Here is a 14,816-nt window from a genome sequence, read left to right on the forward strand (position 1 = left end):
GAAGCCCAATCTTCAGCAATCTCCTCTTGCTTTCGGCTCTAGTGCCTTCCTGAATGAGGACGTGTGTCCTTAATTAGCTGAAGAAAATGTTCATGCGTTCATGCTTTCATCCAGACGACCGTAACCTTTTTCGGCCCATCTGTTGCCCGTCACATTCCATGTGCACAGGTGGAATTTCCGCACATATCAGTGGCGCATCACTTAATGAGTTGGGTTAATGACCCTAAATTCTCGGGAGCCAATGGGAGGCTCTCCCCATCACGGTGGGTAATTAGGCACCTCAGCTGTTCTACGTGGGATGAGCTTAAACTGACAACGACTCTGAGCCGACGAAAAATAATTACACTTCAGCACATAAAAAAGAGCAACACTGTGCGCTTTAATTATGTGCTTCTTGGAGGGCTTTTCGTGGGAGCGGGCGGTTGTTCCTAACTGCATTGTCTTTTGTTGGGGGAGCCAAGAAAAACATCATTAACATGGTTATGCTGAACTGGCGCTTTCCTGCTTTCAGATTAAAACGTCAACCAGTTGATGTCAAGCTCCCTTCAGTAGGCTTGCTACGTGTTTATTTAGATATTCGTACTCTGCTTTTCTGTCTCATCCTAGGGTTTTCAAGGTAAAGGTGGGCCAGAAGCGGTTTACCAGTGCTGCCTTCTGCGCAGTACTAACCAGGGTTAGCTGTAGTGTAAGGATGTGTCACTGGCCACCAAGATTAAGTTAATTCATGCCATCCTACTCCCTATTACTATGTATGGGTGTGAAAGCTGGACATTGAAGAAAGCTGACGAAGAAAGTAGATTCCTTTGAAATGTGGTGTTGGAGGAGAGTGTTATGGATACCGTGGACCGCCAAAACAACAACAACAAATCAGTGGGTTCTAGATCAAATGAAGCCTGAACTGACCCTAGAAGCTAAAATGACTAAACTGAGGCTACCGTATTTTGGTCACATTATGAGAAGACAAGAGTCACTAGAAAAGACAGTCACGCTAGGAAACGTTGAGGGCAGCAGGAAAAGAGGAAGACCCAACAAGAGATGGACGGACTTAATAAAGGAAGCCACAGCCCTCAATTTGTAAGATCTGAGTGAAGCTGTCAAAGATAGGACATCTTGGAGGACTTTGATTCCTAGGGGCACCATGAGTTGGAAGTGACTTGACGGCACTTAACACACACACTCTGCTTTTCTCCAGAAAAAAGGGCCCATAGTGGCTTACACCGTCCTCCTTTTTATCCTCACAACAACTCAGTGAGGCAGGGTAGGCTGAGAGAAGAAGAAGAATAGTTGGTTTTATACTCCACTTTTCTCTACCGTATGGAGTCTCAAAGCGGCTTACAATCGCCTTCGTTTCCCCCTTCCCACAACAGCTACCTTGTGAGGTAGGTGGGGCTGAGAGAGTTCGGAGAGAACTGTCACTGGCCCAAGGTCACCCAGCAGGCTTCATGTGGAAGAGTGGGGAAACCAACCTGGCTCACCAGATTAGAGTCCACCCATCTTAAGAAGAAGAAGAGTTGGTTTTTATATGCCCACTTTCTCTACCTTTTTAAAAGGAGAATCAAACCAGCTTCCAATCCCCTTCACTTCCTCTCCCCACAACAGGCACTTTGTAAGGTAGGTGAGGCTGAGAGAGTTCAGAGAGAACTGTGACTAGCCCAAGGTCACCCAGCAAGCTTCATTTGGAGGAGTGGGGAATCAAACCCGGTTCTCCAGATTAGAGTCTGCTGCTCTTAACCACTACACCACACTGACATTCGAGAGAAGAGAGACAGAGACAGGCCCAAGGTCACCCAACCAGCTTCCGTGGCAGAGGGGGGATTTGTCTTGCTATTAGAGGATGGACTGGCCAGAATCAGCTCTCAGGTTCATACAGGCAGAGACAAATTGTGTGTGAAGATGGTGTTTATTAAAGATTACTTAGTTGTTACAGGGAAGGTGCTGTTTACAAAACACAGCAAAAGCATAGAGAGGACCCACAAGATCCCTTTACCTCTCTGGGGGCTCCTAATAGAGGTGAAGAAGCTCCTGGGGCATAGGGTTGCCAGCTCTGGGTTGGGAAATACCTGGAGATTTTGGGGGGTGGAGTCTGAGATCAGTTGTAATAGGAGGAAATCTCCAGCTAGTACCTGGAGGTTGGCAACCCTAAATACATCCCATAAACAGTGGCATGGATTATCATCATGTGCCCTTTACATACCCACAAGCCTTTCCGTTATGCTAGAACCTCATTCCCTTTGTAAAAACGCCCTCCTGAACAGAGAGAATGGGGTACCGGACATTTTTCCACCTGTAAAACCCGATCTTTCCAAGTCTCTCGATGGCTCAACATTACCATAAGCCTTTGGTAAAGTAGTATCTCTCATGCAAGATCATATAATTAAAAAAATGGCCACTTCTTCCTCATTAACTAAACACAAGTTGACTGCAGAGAAATACATTTACCTCCGACATAGCAAGTCATTTTTACAACGATGTAATTGATTAGATGCCTATTCCCCCCACTTAATTTATGGGTGGCTGTTAGTCCAAGCCCTGGGAGGGCATGAGGAGGCGTAATTAGCTTTTACTGTTGCTCATTATGGACATCCCTCAAGCCAAGGGGAGTGGAATGTCCTATGTGAATTGTAAAAGAAAGATGGCTTTTCAGCATCCTCAGGCTCCACCCCCAAAAGCTCCAGGTATTTCCCAACCCGGAGCTGGTGTAGTGGTTAAGAGTGGAGGTTTGGAGCAGTGGACTCTGATCTGGAGAACGGGGTTTGTTTCTCAGCTCCTCCCCATGAGCGGCGGAGACGAATCTGGTGAACTGGATTTGTTTCCCCGCTCCTACACACGGAGCCAGCTGGGTGACCTTGGGCAAGCTACAGCTCTGTTAGAGCTCTCTCAGCCCCACCTACCTCACAGGGTGCCTGTTGTGGGGAGGGGAAGGGAAGCATTCAAAGAAGAAGAGGAAGAAGAGTTGGTTTTTATATGCCGACTTTCTCTACCACTTAAGGGAGAATCAAACTGGCTTACAATCACCTTCCCTTCCCCTCCCCTCAAAAGACCCTGTGAGGTAGGTGGGGCTGAGAGAGCTCTAAGAGAGCTGTGACTAGCCCAAGGTCACCCAGCTGGTTTCATGTGGAGGAGTGGGGAAACCAACCTGATTCACCAGATTAGCATCATGTGGAGGAGTGGGGAATCGAACCCGATTCTCCAGATTAAAGTCCACTGCTCCAAACCACCGCTTTTAACCACTATACCATGCATGAAGCCGTGAAGGGGAAATATGGTCATCAGTGGCTGTTTCTAGTCAAAGCCACCACCACCCCAAGCCAAGTTTCATTTTTAGACGAGAAGAGGTATGGAGCCCCTCAATTGAAGATTCTCCTAGCCAAAATAAATTCCCGGGGTACAATCACCCTTATCTTTGCCGCAGCTGTCAGACTCTGAGTTACAGGTGCCTTTGCACTGATAACAGCCAATTACATTTTATTGTCTCTGTTAAGATATGACAGTTCAGCTGAATTACAGCCCGGCAATTGGGTGATGAGTATCCTTGTAATGTAAAGCAGGTTGGTTTGACAGATCTGCAGAGAGTGATTCTTCAGCGAGAGCCTCAGCAAGGGCCAGGCTGCTGTAAAAAACGATCACACACAGGAGATCTTCACCTTGCATTCCCCCCGTCTTCTTGTTCATCACAGGGAAACGCTTCATCAAGGAGGCTGTGGCTCAGGGGCAGAGCATCTGCTTGGCATGCAGAAGGTCCCAGGTTCAATCCCCGGCATCTCCAGTTAAAGGGACCAGGCAAGTAGATGATGGGAAAGACCTTTGCCTGAGACCCTGGAGAGCCGCTGCCGGTCTGAGTAGACGATACTGACTTTGATGGACCAAACTGTGCAGGTTCAAAGAGGAGCTGAATGGCAAGGGTCTCCATGTTTACAATACATGCCAGTCAATTTTCTGACCTGATTATGATCCCAGGAGATATTGCCTCTTCTCTGGTAAATGAAATGGTTTTATGACTGAAGCCACAAGCTGCAAGGGCTAGGCCCTGTAGGGAAAGTGGCTAATGCACAGGTACGTGGCTGAGAGCCACTGTGGTGTACTGATTAAGAGCGGTGAATTCTAATCTGGAGAACTGGGTTGGTTTCCCCACTCCTCCACATGAAGCCTGCTGGGTGACCTTGGGCTAGATACAGTTCTCTCAGAACTCTCTCAGCCCCACCTACCTCACAAGGTGCCTGTTGTGGGGCGAGGAAGGGAAGGAGATTGTAAAGCGGTTTGATTCTTCTTAAAAGGTAGAGAAAGTCAGCATATAAAACCAAACTCCTCCTCCTCCTCTTCCTCCTCTTCCTCCTCCTCCTCTTCTTCTTCTTCTTCTTCTTCAGACAAACTTTGCCATGGCTCTGATTGATCATGAGCATGCCTTTGGTGCAATCTGAGCAAAATTTGTTTTCCTGGCAATCATGTCTGTGTTTTCAGCATGTCTAGTTTACCCTGACTGGCAGCAGTTCTCCATCCGAGGTCTTTCCCAACATCTGCAACAATTGATCCTTTCACTGCAGATGTAAGGGATTGAACCTGGGACCTTTTGCGTGCCACTGTTCTGTGTCCCATTTTAGATAGAACAAATGGAAGACAGCAGGCCTCAAATCCTGGCTACAAAAACCACACCCTAAGCACACAGCCACTTGAGAATCCTGCAACCAACCTGTCTGTCTATCTCCGTTACCAATGTTCTGTCACACTCTGGTGTGATCAAGAAATGGAAACCATTATAAAGATGTGCAGATTAACAGGTGAGACTTTATCTGTAATTGAATTCCACAGAGAATCAGAGAGTTGGAAGGGACCACCAGGGTCATCTAGTCCAACCCGCTGCACAATGCAGGAAATTCACAACTACCTCCCCCCCCACACACACACACAGTGACCCCTACTCCATGCTCAGAAGATGGTAACAAAAGCCCTCCAGGATCCCTGGCCAATCTGGCCTGGAGGAGAATTGCTTCCTGACCCCAAGCACTATGACTTTTGAAATCAGAATTGGGACTAAGGATGAAATATCTTGCAAACCAGGAGGCCCTTATTAGCTATGAGTAACGATCCAAATTAACAACTTCTGGATCCTAATGGTGTTTAAAAAAATATCCATCAGATGACTAGGGTACGATGGTAGTCAGGAAACAGTTAAGTTTAGTTCAGCAAATCTGTCTAAACCCCATTTGGCTGTTTTGTTGGTATGGTGTATGTATCTTTGTCTTTATCCTATCCAATTTGCTCATGTTTTCAGGGCAAAAGAAAAATGGAAATAGAATCAGTATCTGAAAACTAGCAGAGCATAAAATGTACATAGCCTTTGAACGCAATTGTTACTCAGATCGGAAGCTTGATTCTAACTCAAGAGAAAATTAGCTTTGATGCTTTCCTGTTCTATTTGCGTGCCTTCTCATAGCGCTCTGCGTGTCACTCAAGATGAAAGACGGCATATATGAATGAAAGATCATCATAATTATTAGCCTGTTTGCCACTGTAATGAGAACAGGGGGGAGGAAAAAGGGGTCTTGTGGAATGACGCTGAAGGCGGTGATTTGAAGAAAGACAACCGGAATACATGTTTAGCTGCCAACAAACATTTTGACAGGATGTGTGGAAACCGGAGAGCCGACTTCTACTTTCCTCTGCCTGAACTGTACAGAACAAGATTGTGTAATTAGATTAGCTTATTGGTCCATCGACTCCGATCTCATTTATCTCAGTCACTGTTTCTTCTTCGAGCGATGATTTGGGGTGGGCTTGAGGGGCAAGGAGAAAGCTGTTCTTCCCTATTCGTCGACGCTGTTTATCTCCATTCCTTCTTCCTTTCGTCACATCTTGGCTTCCTAGATGGAGACTTGGTGCGTGTGTTTTATCAACATACTTCTAGACGGCTTTTTGGCCCAGGGGTTTCCACCTCCAAACCCACTTGATGACATACAGCAAAAATATGTTAATGATACCGTCATTTTAAGCACTTCCTAAAATAACCATTCGATGGCAAGGCCATAAGGCCAACAGTGGAGGGCAGGCAGCCACAACATTGGTGTTCGTTTGGTTCAAAAATCTGCTGAAATAACCCAGTCCTTACTATGCATGCCTTTTCAATAGAAGCATAGCAAACCCGATCAGTCTTTCGATGCACTACTATTTTATGGACAGGCTGGCAAAAATATCATTTAATTAACTGACAGATCTGATTCTGGATAGAACTGGGTCTTTTATGCTCTTTCCACTAACATCTACTTTTAATCACTCCTGGTACTAGCTGGAAATCTCCTGCTATTACAACTGCCAAGCAGTTGCTCTACCAAGGAGCAATGTCTAGGGTTGCCAACTTCCAGGTACTAGCTGGAGATCTCCTGCTATTACAACTGATCTCCAGCCGACAGAGATCAGTTCTCCTGGAGAAAATGGCCACATTGGCAATTGGACTCTGTGGCATTGAAGTCCCTCCCCTCCCCAAACCCTTCCCTCCTCAAGCTCCACCTCAAAAACCTCCCGCTGGTGGCAAAGAGGGACCTGGCAACCCTACACTCCAAGAAGTGAACATTATTCATGTTAGAAAAGAGCAAGAGTCCAGTAGTATCTTAAAGAGTAACAACAATTCTGGCAGGGTATGAGCTTTTGTGACTCATAGCTCATTACTTCTTGGGCAGGACAGAACTGTTATAGACCCAAGGAGGTACTGGTTTTGCTAGACCCTGGAATAAACAAATTCTGGTCTGCATAGGTTCCAGAATGGATTATGGTCTCTGAGACTGATTCCTCAATCCAAGGGAGCTTCAAAAGGAAGCTCAGAATGACCTCCAGACATCCCCAGACCAGGGGAGATCCCTCTGGGCCTTCAGTTCATAGGAGGGGTTGATGACATCCTTGACCACACAAAGCACCAGAGATGTCCAAGCTCATACAGAGAGGACTAAGGGTACATTCTTAGTCAACTGGGAACCACACTTGCTAAATTTGTACAAGGTGTTCCTACAAGGAGGAACCCCAGCAATGGAAGTTCAGTTTGGCATCTGTAGGGTTGCCAACTCCGGGTTGGGAAATACCTGGAGATTTTGGGGGTGAAGTCTGAAGAGAGCAGGGTTTAGAGAGGTGAGGGACTTCAATGCTGTAGAGTCCAATTGCCAAAGCGGCCATTTTCTCCAAGGGAACTGATTTCTGTTACCTGAAGATCAGTTATAATAGCTGATATCTCCAACCACCACCTGGAGGTTGGCAACCCTTCTCATTTATTTATTTATTTATAGCCAGCCAGCCCCAACCGAAGCCAGCTCAGGGGGGGTAACATCATGCAAAAACATTAATACATCAATAATAAAATTAACCACAAAATCTAAATTTAAAACAATAAAATCCCAATTTAAAACTTAAAAACTACAAAACCACAGATGGCACTTAAAACTTAAAAACTCCATCTGTCTGTATATGTTAACATGGTCAGACTGGAGTCAATTGTCTGGATTTTCATTGCATTCCCTTTCCCCTTTGTGTATTATCTTTTAAGCTTTTGAGCTTTAGAGAGAAACCCTACTCAGCTCTACTCAACAGGGCTTTCTGCTAAGTCAGTAGTGAGTAAGGAAAAGTTGAAGGCAGCAGGAAAAGAGGAAGACCCAATGGATTGTTTCAGTAAAGGAATCCACAGTCCTCACACATAACACACACGTGGTTTCTTTGACTGTGCACAAAAGACTGTGCCCTCCTCTGGACACGTTCCAGCTTGTCTACAACGTTCTTAAATTGGGCACCACAATTTAAGAAAGATGTAGACAAGCTGGAACGTGTCCAGAGGAGGGCAACAAAGATGGTGAGGGGTCTGGAGACCCAAGTCCTATGAGGAAAGGCTGAAGGAGCTGGGTATGTTTACCCTGAAGAGGAGAAGACTGAGAGGGGATATGATAACCATCGTCAAGTACTTGAAGGGCTGTCATATAGAGGAGGGTGCTGAATTGTTTTCTGTTGCCCCAGAAGGTCGGACCAGAAGCAACGGGTTGAAATTAAATCAAAAGAGTTTCCGTCTAGACATTAGGAAGAATTTTCTAACAGTTAGAGCGGTTCCTCAGTGGAACAGGCTTCCTCGGGAGGTGATAAGCTCTCCTTCCCTGGAGGTTTTTAAGCAGAGGCTAGATGGCCATCTGTCAGCAATGCTGATTCTATGACCTTAGGCAAATGATGAGAGGGAGGGCATCTTGGCCATCTTTTGGGCATGGAATAGGGATCACTGGGTGTGTGTGGGGGAAGTAGTTGTGAAATTCCTTCATTGTGCAGGAGATTGGACTAAATGACCCTGGTGGTCCCTTCCAACTCTATGATTCTATGAAAAATTTCACAGAATTTGGTACTGGCCACATATTTTAATATTTTGAGAATTTAAAAGCCATTGTGGCTGCAAAAGTATAATTCAAAGTGAGCCAACAATACTGGATAAAGAAGAAGACTTGGTTTTTCTACTCTACTTTTTTCTGCTGTAAGGCGGCCTTTCCTTCTCTCCCCCCCGCCCACAACAGGCACCTTGTGAAATAGGTGGGGCTGAGAGAGTTCTGAGAGAACTGTGACTAGGCCAAGGTCACCCATCAGGCTTCATGTGGAGGAGTGGGGAATCAAACCCGGTTCTCCAGATTAGAGTCCACCGCTCTTAACCACTACACCACACTGGCTCTGCATTTGCATAAGTATTTGCATAATAGAGTCAGATCGTATTCTGGGGGTTTTCCCCCATGCATGGAATTTCAGCTACTATGCTGTAGATTTTTTTAAAGGACCAGATTGATGTGCATAATCTTCTGGGGTTGTGCTATTGGAATATCTGGGGCAAAGAGCATGGAGGGGCATGCTATCTGGGATGGAACTAGATACTGTTGCCAACCTCCAGGTGGGGCCTGTTGATATTCTGGAATTACAATTGATCTTCATACAACAGATATCGGTTCCCCTGGATAAAATATACCCTTTGATCTCCATACAACAGATATCAGTTCCCCTGGAGAAAATATACCGTTATGCCCTGCAGAGGTCCCTCCCCAAATCTCACCCTCTGCCGGCTTCACCCCCAAATCTCCAGGAATTTCCCAGCCTGGAGTTGGCAACTATACTGGTTGGGGGTACTGGCCAACTGATAATTCATTTGCTGGTGTGATAGAAAGCTGTTAATCCTTCCACAGCCCCTGTGATTGAAAGACAATGTTGAAGTGCATTATTATTGATTAAGCTCTTTCAAGTTTAGCCAGCAACATGAATTGTTGACATTTAATTACTGAAACAGCAGGGCCTATCAAACTTCTTATGGTAAGTGGAAATAAATAATGCAGAGAACTTCAAAGAACTTGGCCAACATCCTCTCGGGGTCTCGAGCAAACACACCAGAGATGGGGCACAGACTTAAAAACCTTTCCTGGAAAAGACGCCTTAAATAATTAAACCAGCCCATGAGAGAGAAGCCTTCATTGTTCAAACACATTTTTAGCTCCAGTCCTACAGGACAGCAAATCCCATTGAACTCAGTGGGATTTACATATGAGTAAACATGCTCAGGACTGGGATCTTCTTTGCCCTTCTCAGCTCCAACAAACATCCTCCTCTCTACAGACCAGTAACTTTTGTTGGGGATAAAAGCATAAGGTCATAAGAAAAGCCCTGCTGGATCAGACCAAGGCCCATCAAGTCCAGCAGTCTGTTCACACAGTGGCCAACCAGGTGCTTCTGGGAAGCCGACAAGAAGCAGCTTTTTCTATTGAAAGTGAGTCTGTTTTCAAACTTGCTGCAGTCTTATGTTTGAAAGCTTTTCCATCCTGGGATGAACTTGGGCATCAGCTGAAATCTACTCAGTATTCCCTCCTTACTGTTCCCCTCCCCTCCTAGTCAATAGATCTGCCACACCTCAGAACTTGGTGTTTTGGGGCTGTGGCACCCATATGGTTGCCAACTCTGGGTTGGGAGATACCTGGAAACTTGGGGGTAGAGTAGGGTTGCCAACCTCCAGGTACTAGCTGGAGATCTCCTGCAATTACAACTGATCTCCAGCCAATAGAGATCAGCTCACCTGGAGAAAATGGCCGCTTGGGCAATTGGACTTTATGGCAGAGCTGGCAGCCCTACCTCAAACACGTCTCAACACTTACACCCTCACATTGAGGGTTAGCACATTGAGGGTTAGACTCTAAGAACATAAAAAAGGCCCTGCTGGATCAGACCGAGGCCCATCAAGTCCAGCAGTCTGTTCACACAGTGGCCACCCAGGTGCCTCTAGGAAGCCACAAACAAGACAACTGCAGCAGCGCCATCCTGCCTGTGTTCCCACCACACCCAAAATAATAGGCATGCTCCTCTGATACTAGAGAGAATAGGTATGCAGCATGACTAGTATCCATTCTAACTGATATCCATGAATACCCCTTTCCTCCATGAATATGTCCACTCCCCTCTTAAAGCCCTCCAAAGTGGCAGCCATCACCACTTCCTGGGGCAGGGAGTTCCACAATTTAACTATGTGTTGTGTGAAAAAATACTTCCTTTTATCTGTTTTGAATCTCTCACCCTCCAGCTTTAGCAGATGACCCCGCGTTCTAGTATTATGGGAGAGGGAGAAAAACGTCTCCCTGTCCACTCTCTCCAAACCATGCATAATTTTATAGACCTCTATCATGTCTCCCCTTAGCCGTCTTCTTTCCAAGCTAAACAGCCCTAAGCGTCCTAACCGCTCCCCATAGGATAGTTGCTCTAGTCCCCTAATCATTTTGGTTGCTCTTTTCTGCACCTTCTCAAGCTCTGTAATATCCTTTTTTAGGTGTGGTGACCAGAACTGTACACAGTATTCCAGGTGTGGTCTCACCATAGATTTGTACAAGGGCAGTATGATATCAGCAGTTTTATTCTCTATTCCTTGTCTAATTATAGCCAGCATGGAATTTGCCTTTTTTACAGCAGCCGCAAACTGGGTTGACTCTGTCCAACTTAGAGGTACAGAGGCTGCAGAGAGACTCATATGCTCTCAGGATGTATGCGATGATTTAGCTTCAGGGAGAAACTGTGGTCTAGGTCTGCTCTCAGGTTGCCATCCTCCGGGCACTAGCTGGAGTCTCCTGCTATACTGATCTCCAGCCGACAGAGATCAGTTCCCCTGGAAAAAATGGCCACTTTGGCAGTTGGACTCTATGGCATTGAAGTCCCCCCCTCCCATACTCCTCAGGCTCCACCCCAAAAACCTCCCACTGGTGGCAAAGAGGGCCCTGTGAACCCCAGTCTGCTCAGAAACCTGGTTCAGAGCAGAACAGGGCAATAGTGCATCATCCGTTGCCTTTGGTAAATCCTCTGCTTTGGCCAGGTGTCCTAAAAAGATCACAAGCTTTGCATAGTCAAAAGAGTCTTTGACTAAACATTAGGAAGAACTTTATGACAGCTAGAGAGGTTGCTCAGTTTAACAGGCTTTCTAGGGAGGTGGTGGGTTCACCTTCTTTGGAGGTTTTTAAGCAGAGGCTAGACTGCCACTTTGGGGTCAGGAAGGAATTTTCCTCCAGGCCAGATTGGGATCCTGGAGGTTTTTTGCTTTCCTCTGGGAATGGAGCAGAGGTCACTGGGGAAGTGGTGTGGGGAGGTAGTTGTGAATTCCCTGTGACGTGCAGGGGGTTGGACTAGATGACCCTGGGGATGCCTTCCAGCTCTATGTTTCTATGTCAACATTTGCTTGTTTCATTCCAACTTAAGCCACTGACCTCCTGGACCTAGAAACCATCCAGATCTCGGTTTATATGATTGTTCCAGCAAAGGGAGTTTTCAAGTATAACAGAAGACACATTGGAGGTGGAGTGAACCCAGCTGGCACCCACACTGTTCATCACCTGCTCATTGTCCCAACCTGGCCAAGGCAGAAAGAAAAGAATAAATAGTGGTGACAGAGAACAGTGCTATGTACAAACCTCTCCTTGGCATTTATTTTGGTCATTAACAATTTTTAGGTTGCAAAATCATGTCTCATTGATTATCGCGTCGTCTCAAATACACATGCCTGTCTGTTTGGATTAAGCCGTAGCTGGATCCTCCTCTTTTCACGCAACCCCCACTTATGCCTTTAACGCTGTAAGTAGGTCACTGAAGATCTAAACGCCGCATTTTGTCTTTCTCTCTACTCCATGCGGCTGGTGCTGGAGCATGTATTCATTCGTCTGCGCATCAGAGGCCGGCCAGCTTTGATCACCTTCGAGATAACAATAATGAGTGTATTTTTTTCTGGTATTTTGTTGAGCTTTTTATATTGCCATTTTCAAAATGGGAGGACGTTGACCCAGACTTCAGGAGAGACATAGTGTAGGGCACATACCATCTGAAAAGGATTTAATTGTTACCGGGGAAGGGGAAGTAGGTTAATTCACTTCTGTGGAGTGCAGTTTTCTGTGATCTAAAGAGGATGTGGTCTGACTCTGGGGAGCCATGCTAGGGGATGGTGAAAGAAAAGGGATGGGGCTAGTGGGGAGAGGCTGTGGCTCAGTGGTAGACCATCTGCTTGGCATGCAGAAGGTCCCAGGTTCAATCCCCAGCAGCTCCAGTTAAAGGGAGTAGGCAGGTGATGTGAAAGACCTCTGCCTGAGACCCTGGAGAGCCGCTGCCGGTCTGAGTAGACAATACTGACTTGGATGGACCAAGGGTCTGATTCAGTATAAGGCAGTTTCATGTGTTCTCAGGGTTGCCAGGTGGCTTGGAATGGTGGGCAGTTGCTTCATAATAAATAAATAAAATGTTGACCTTCTCATGGGGTTAGATGCCTCCCACCCCAATTCCCCAGAAACCCATTAATCTCTTCAGGCCTTCTAAGTGCTCTTGACAGCAAGCACCATTTCAGTGCCATCCTAACCAGAATTATACCGTCCTAAGTCCATTGTAGTCAGTGAGCTTAGCAAGGCATTACTCTGTTTAGGGCTGCATTGTAAGAGATCATAGAAACCAGAAGAACACTATAAGCTGGTCCATGACTAGGGTTGCCAACCTCCAGGTACTAGCTGGAGATCTCCTGCTATTACAACTGATCTCCAGCTGATAGAGATCAGTTCCCCTGGAGAAAATGGCCGCTTTGGCAATTGGACTCTATGGCATTGAAATCCCTCCCTTCTCCAAATCCCACCCTGGCAACCCTATCTTGAAAGCATGTAAAAGGATTGCTTCCTAGGATGTTTTTCTTCCACTAGTGTAAATCTTGGGATGCTCAGAGACCCAGTGGTTCAGACTGAATTCTGCTCGCTGGTTGGCAACAGGGCACCAATGTTTCTGCAAGCAGTTCTAACCTTTTGGTCGTGTTATTTGTTGGGTATTGTGCTGTATGGTTTGCATAAAGTGCAATCAGCAGTGTTTTATGCGTGTGCATTCTCACGTAGCTCAGTGGGAATCCTGTTTTCCCCCAGACTTGTTATCACTAGATGCTACTCGACAGCCAGTCTTATAAATACCGAGCGAGCAAATCAAGTCAGTCAGGCACTGATTATAAATATTTTTTAAAAGAAGTCTTACCATGTTATGTTTAAGTCTGTATTAATCAAGGTTATTTAATGTGTTCATGCATGCCTTATTGGAGTCATAGCTACCATCCACCCACACCATGAATTACCTGACCTGACCATCCATGACCTTGGGGGAGAATCAACTTTACTTACTGTGCAAGTAGGGTTGCCAACCTCCAAGAAGTAGCTGGAGATCTCCTGCGATTACAACTGATCTCCAGCCGAGATTAGTTCATCTGGAGAAAATGGCCACATTGGCAATTGGACTCTATGGCATTGATGTCCCTCCCCTCCTCAAACCCTGCCTTCCTCAGGCTCTGTCCCAAAAACCTCCCACCAGCAACGAAGAGGGACCTAGCAACCCTATGTGCAAGTGATCACGACGGGGGGGGGGGGGGGGTATCAATTTCATCTATTGCACAGGTGCAAAAATGCTTGCAAGGCAAAAGAAAACGAAGTCCCACCAACACAAGGAAATGACATTCCCACTGTCGTGGCGACTGTCTTGTCACAAAGCTGTTCAGCAGGGGTTCAACTTGCACAGGATTGAGGCAAGAGCATTTGAATGATGGTGACCGTCATCCTTGTAAGTTTGCCTGTTGAATATGATCGCCATGAAGTTCATGTCATCTGCAGTTAAATTCGGTAAGAGGCTGTGGAGGAGAGGCATTTTCCCATCCCGGTCGGTTTTTATGGGCTTTAGTCAAAGAGAAGGAACATCTTCACATGGAGATAGATCCCGATGGGTAGTCTGTCAATAGCAGGAGAAAAGAGCAAGAGTCCAGTAGCACCCGAAAGACTAACACAATTTCTGGCAGGGTATACCCTTCTAGAAATTGTGTTAGTCTTAAGATATTTGAAGAAGTGAGCTGGGGCTCATGAAAGCTCATACCCGGCTAGAAATTTTGTTAGTCTTTAAGGTGCTACTGGACTCAGGACCGCCATAAGTCAGCTGTGACTTGAGGGCAACAATTTGTTTTTACATTCATAGATGAGAAGGTACATGTTATTACTACAATTGCAACAAGAATCCAATTCATGACTGTGCCAATTCTGTCTTCCATCTAGTTGCTAACTCACAATGGGTAGCCGTGTTAGTCTGTCACTAGCAGTAGAAAAGAGCAAGAGTCCAGTAGCACCTTAAAGACTTGCACAATTTCTGGCAGGGTATGAGATACTTGAAGAAGTGAGCTGTGGCTCATGAAAGCTCATCCCCTGCCAGAAATTTGGTTAGTCTTTAAGGTGCTACTGGACTCTTGCTCTTTTCTACATCTTCACATGGGACATTCTAGCTAGAGTACATGGCTGGGATCA

This window comes from Euleptes europaea, chromosome 3 (assembly GCF_029931775.1).
Source record: "Euleptes europaea isolate rEulEur1 chromosome 3, rEulEur1.hap1, whole genome shotgun sequence".
Classification (NCBI taxonomy): Eukaryota; Metazoa; Chordata; class Lepidosauria; order Squamata; family Sphaerodactylidae; genus Euleptes; species Euleptes europaea.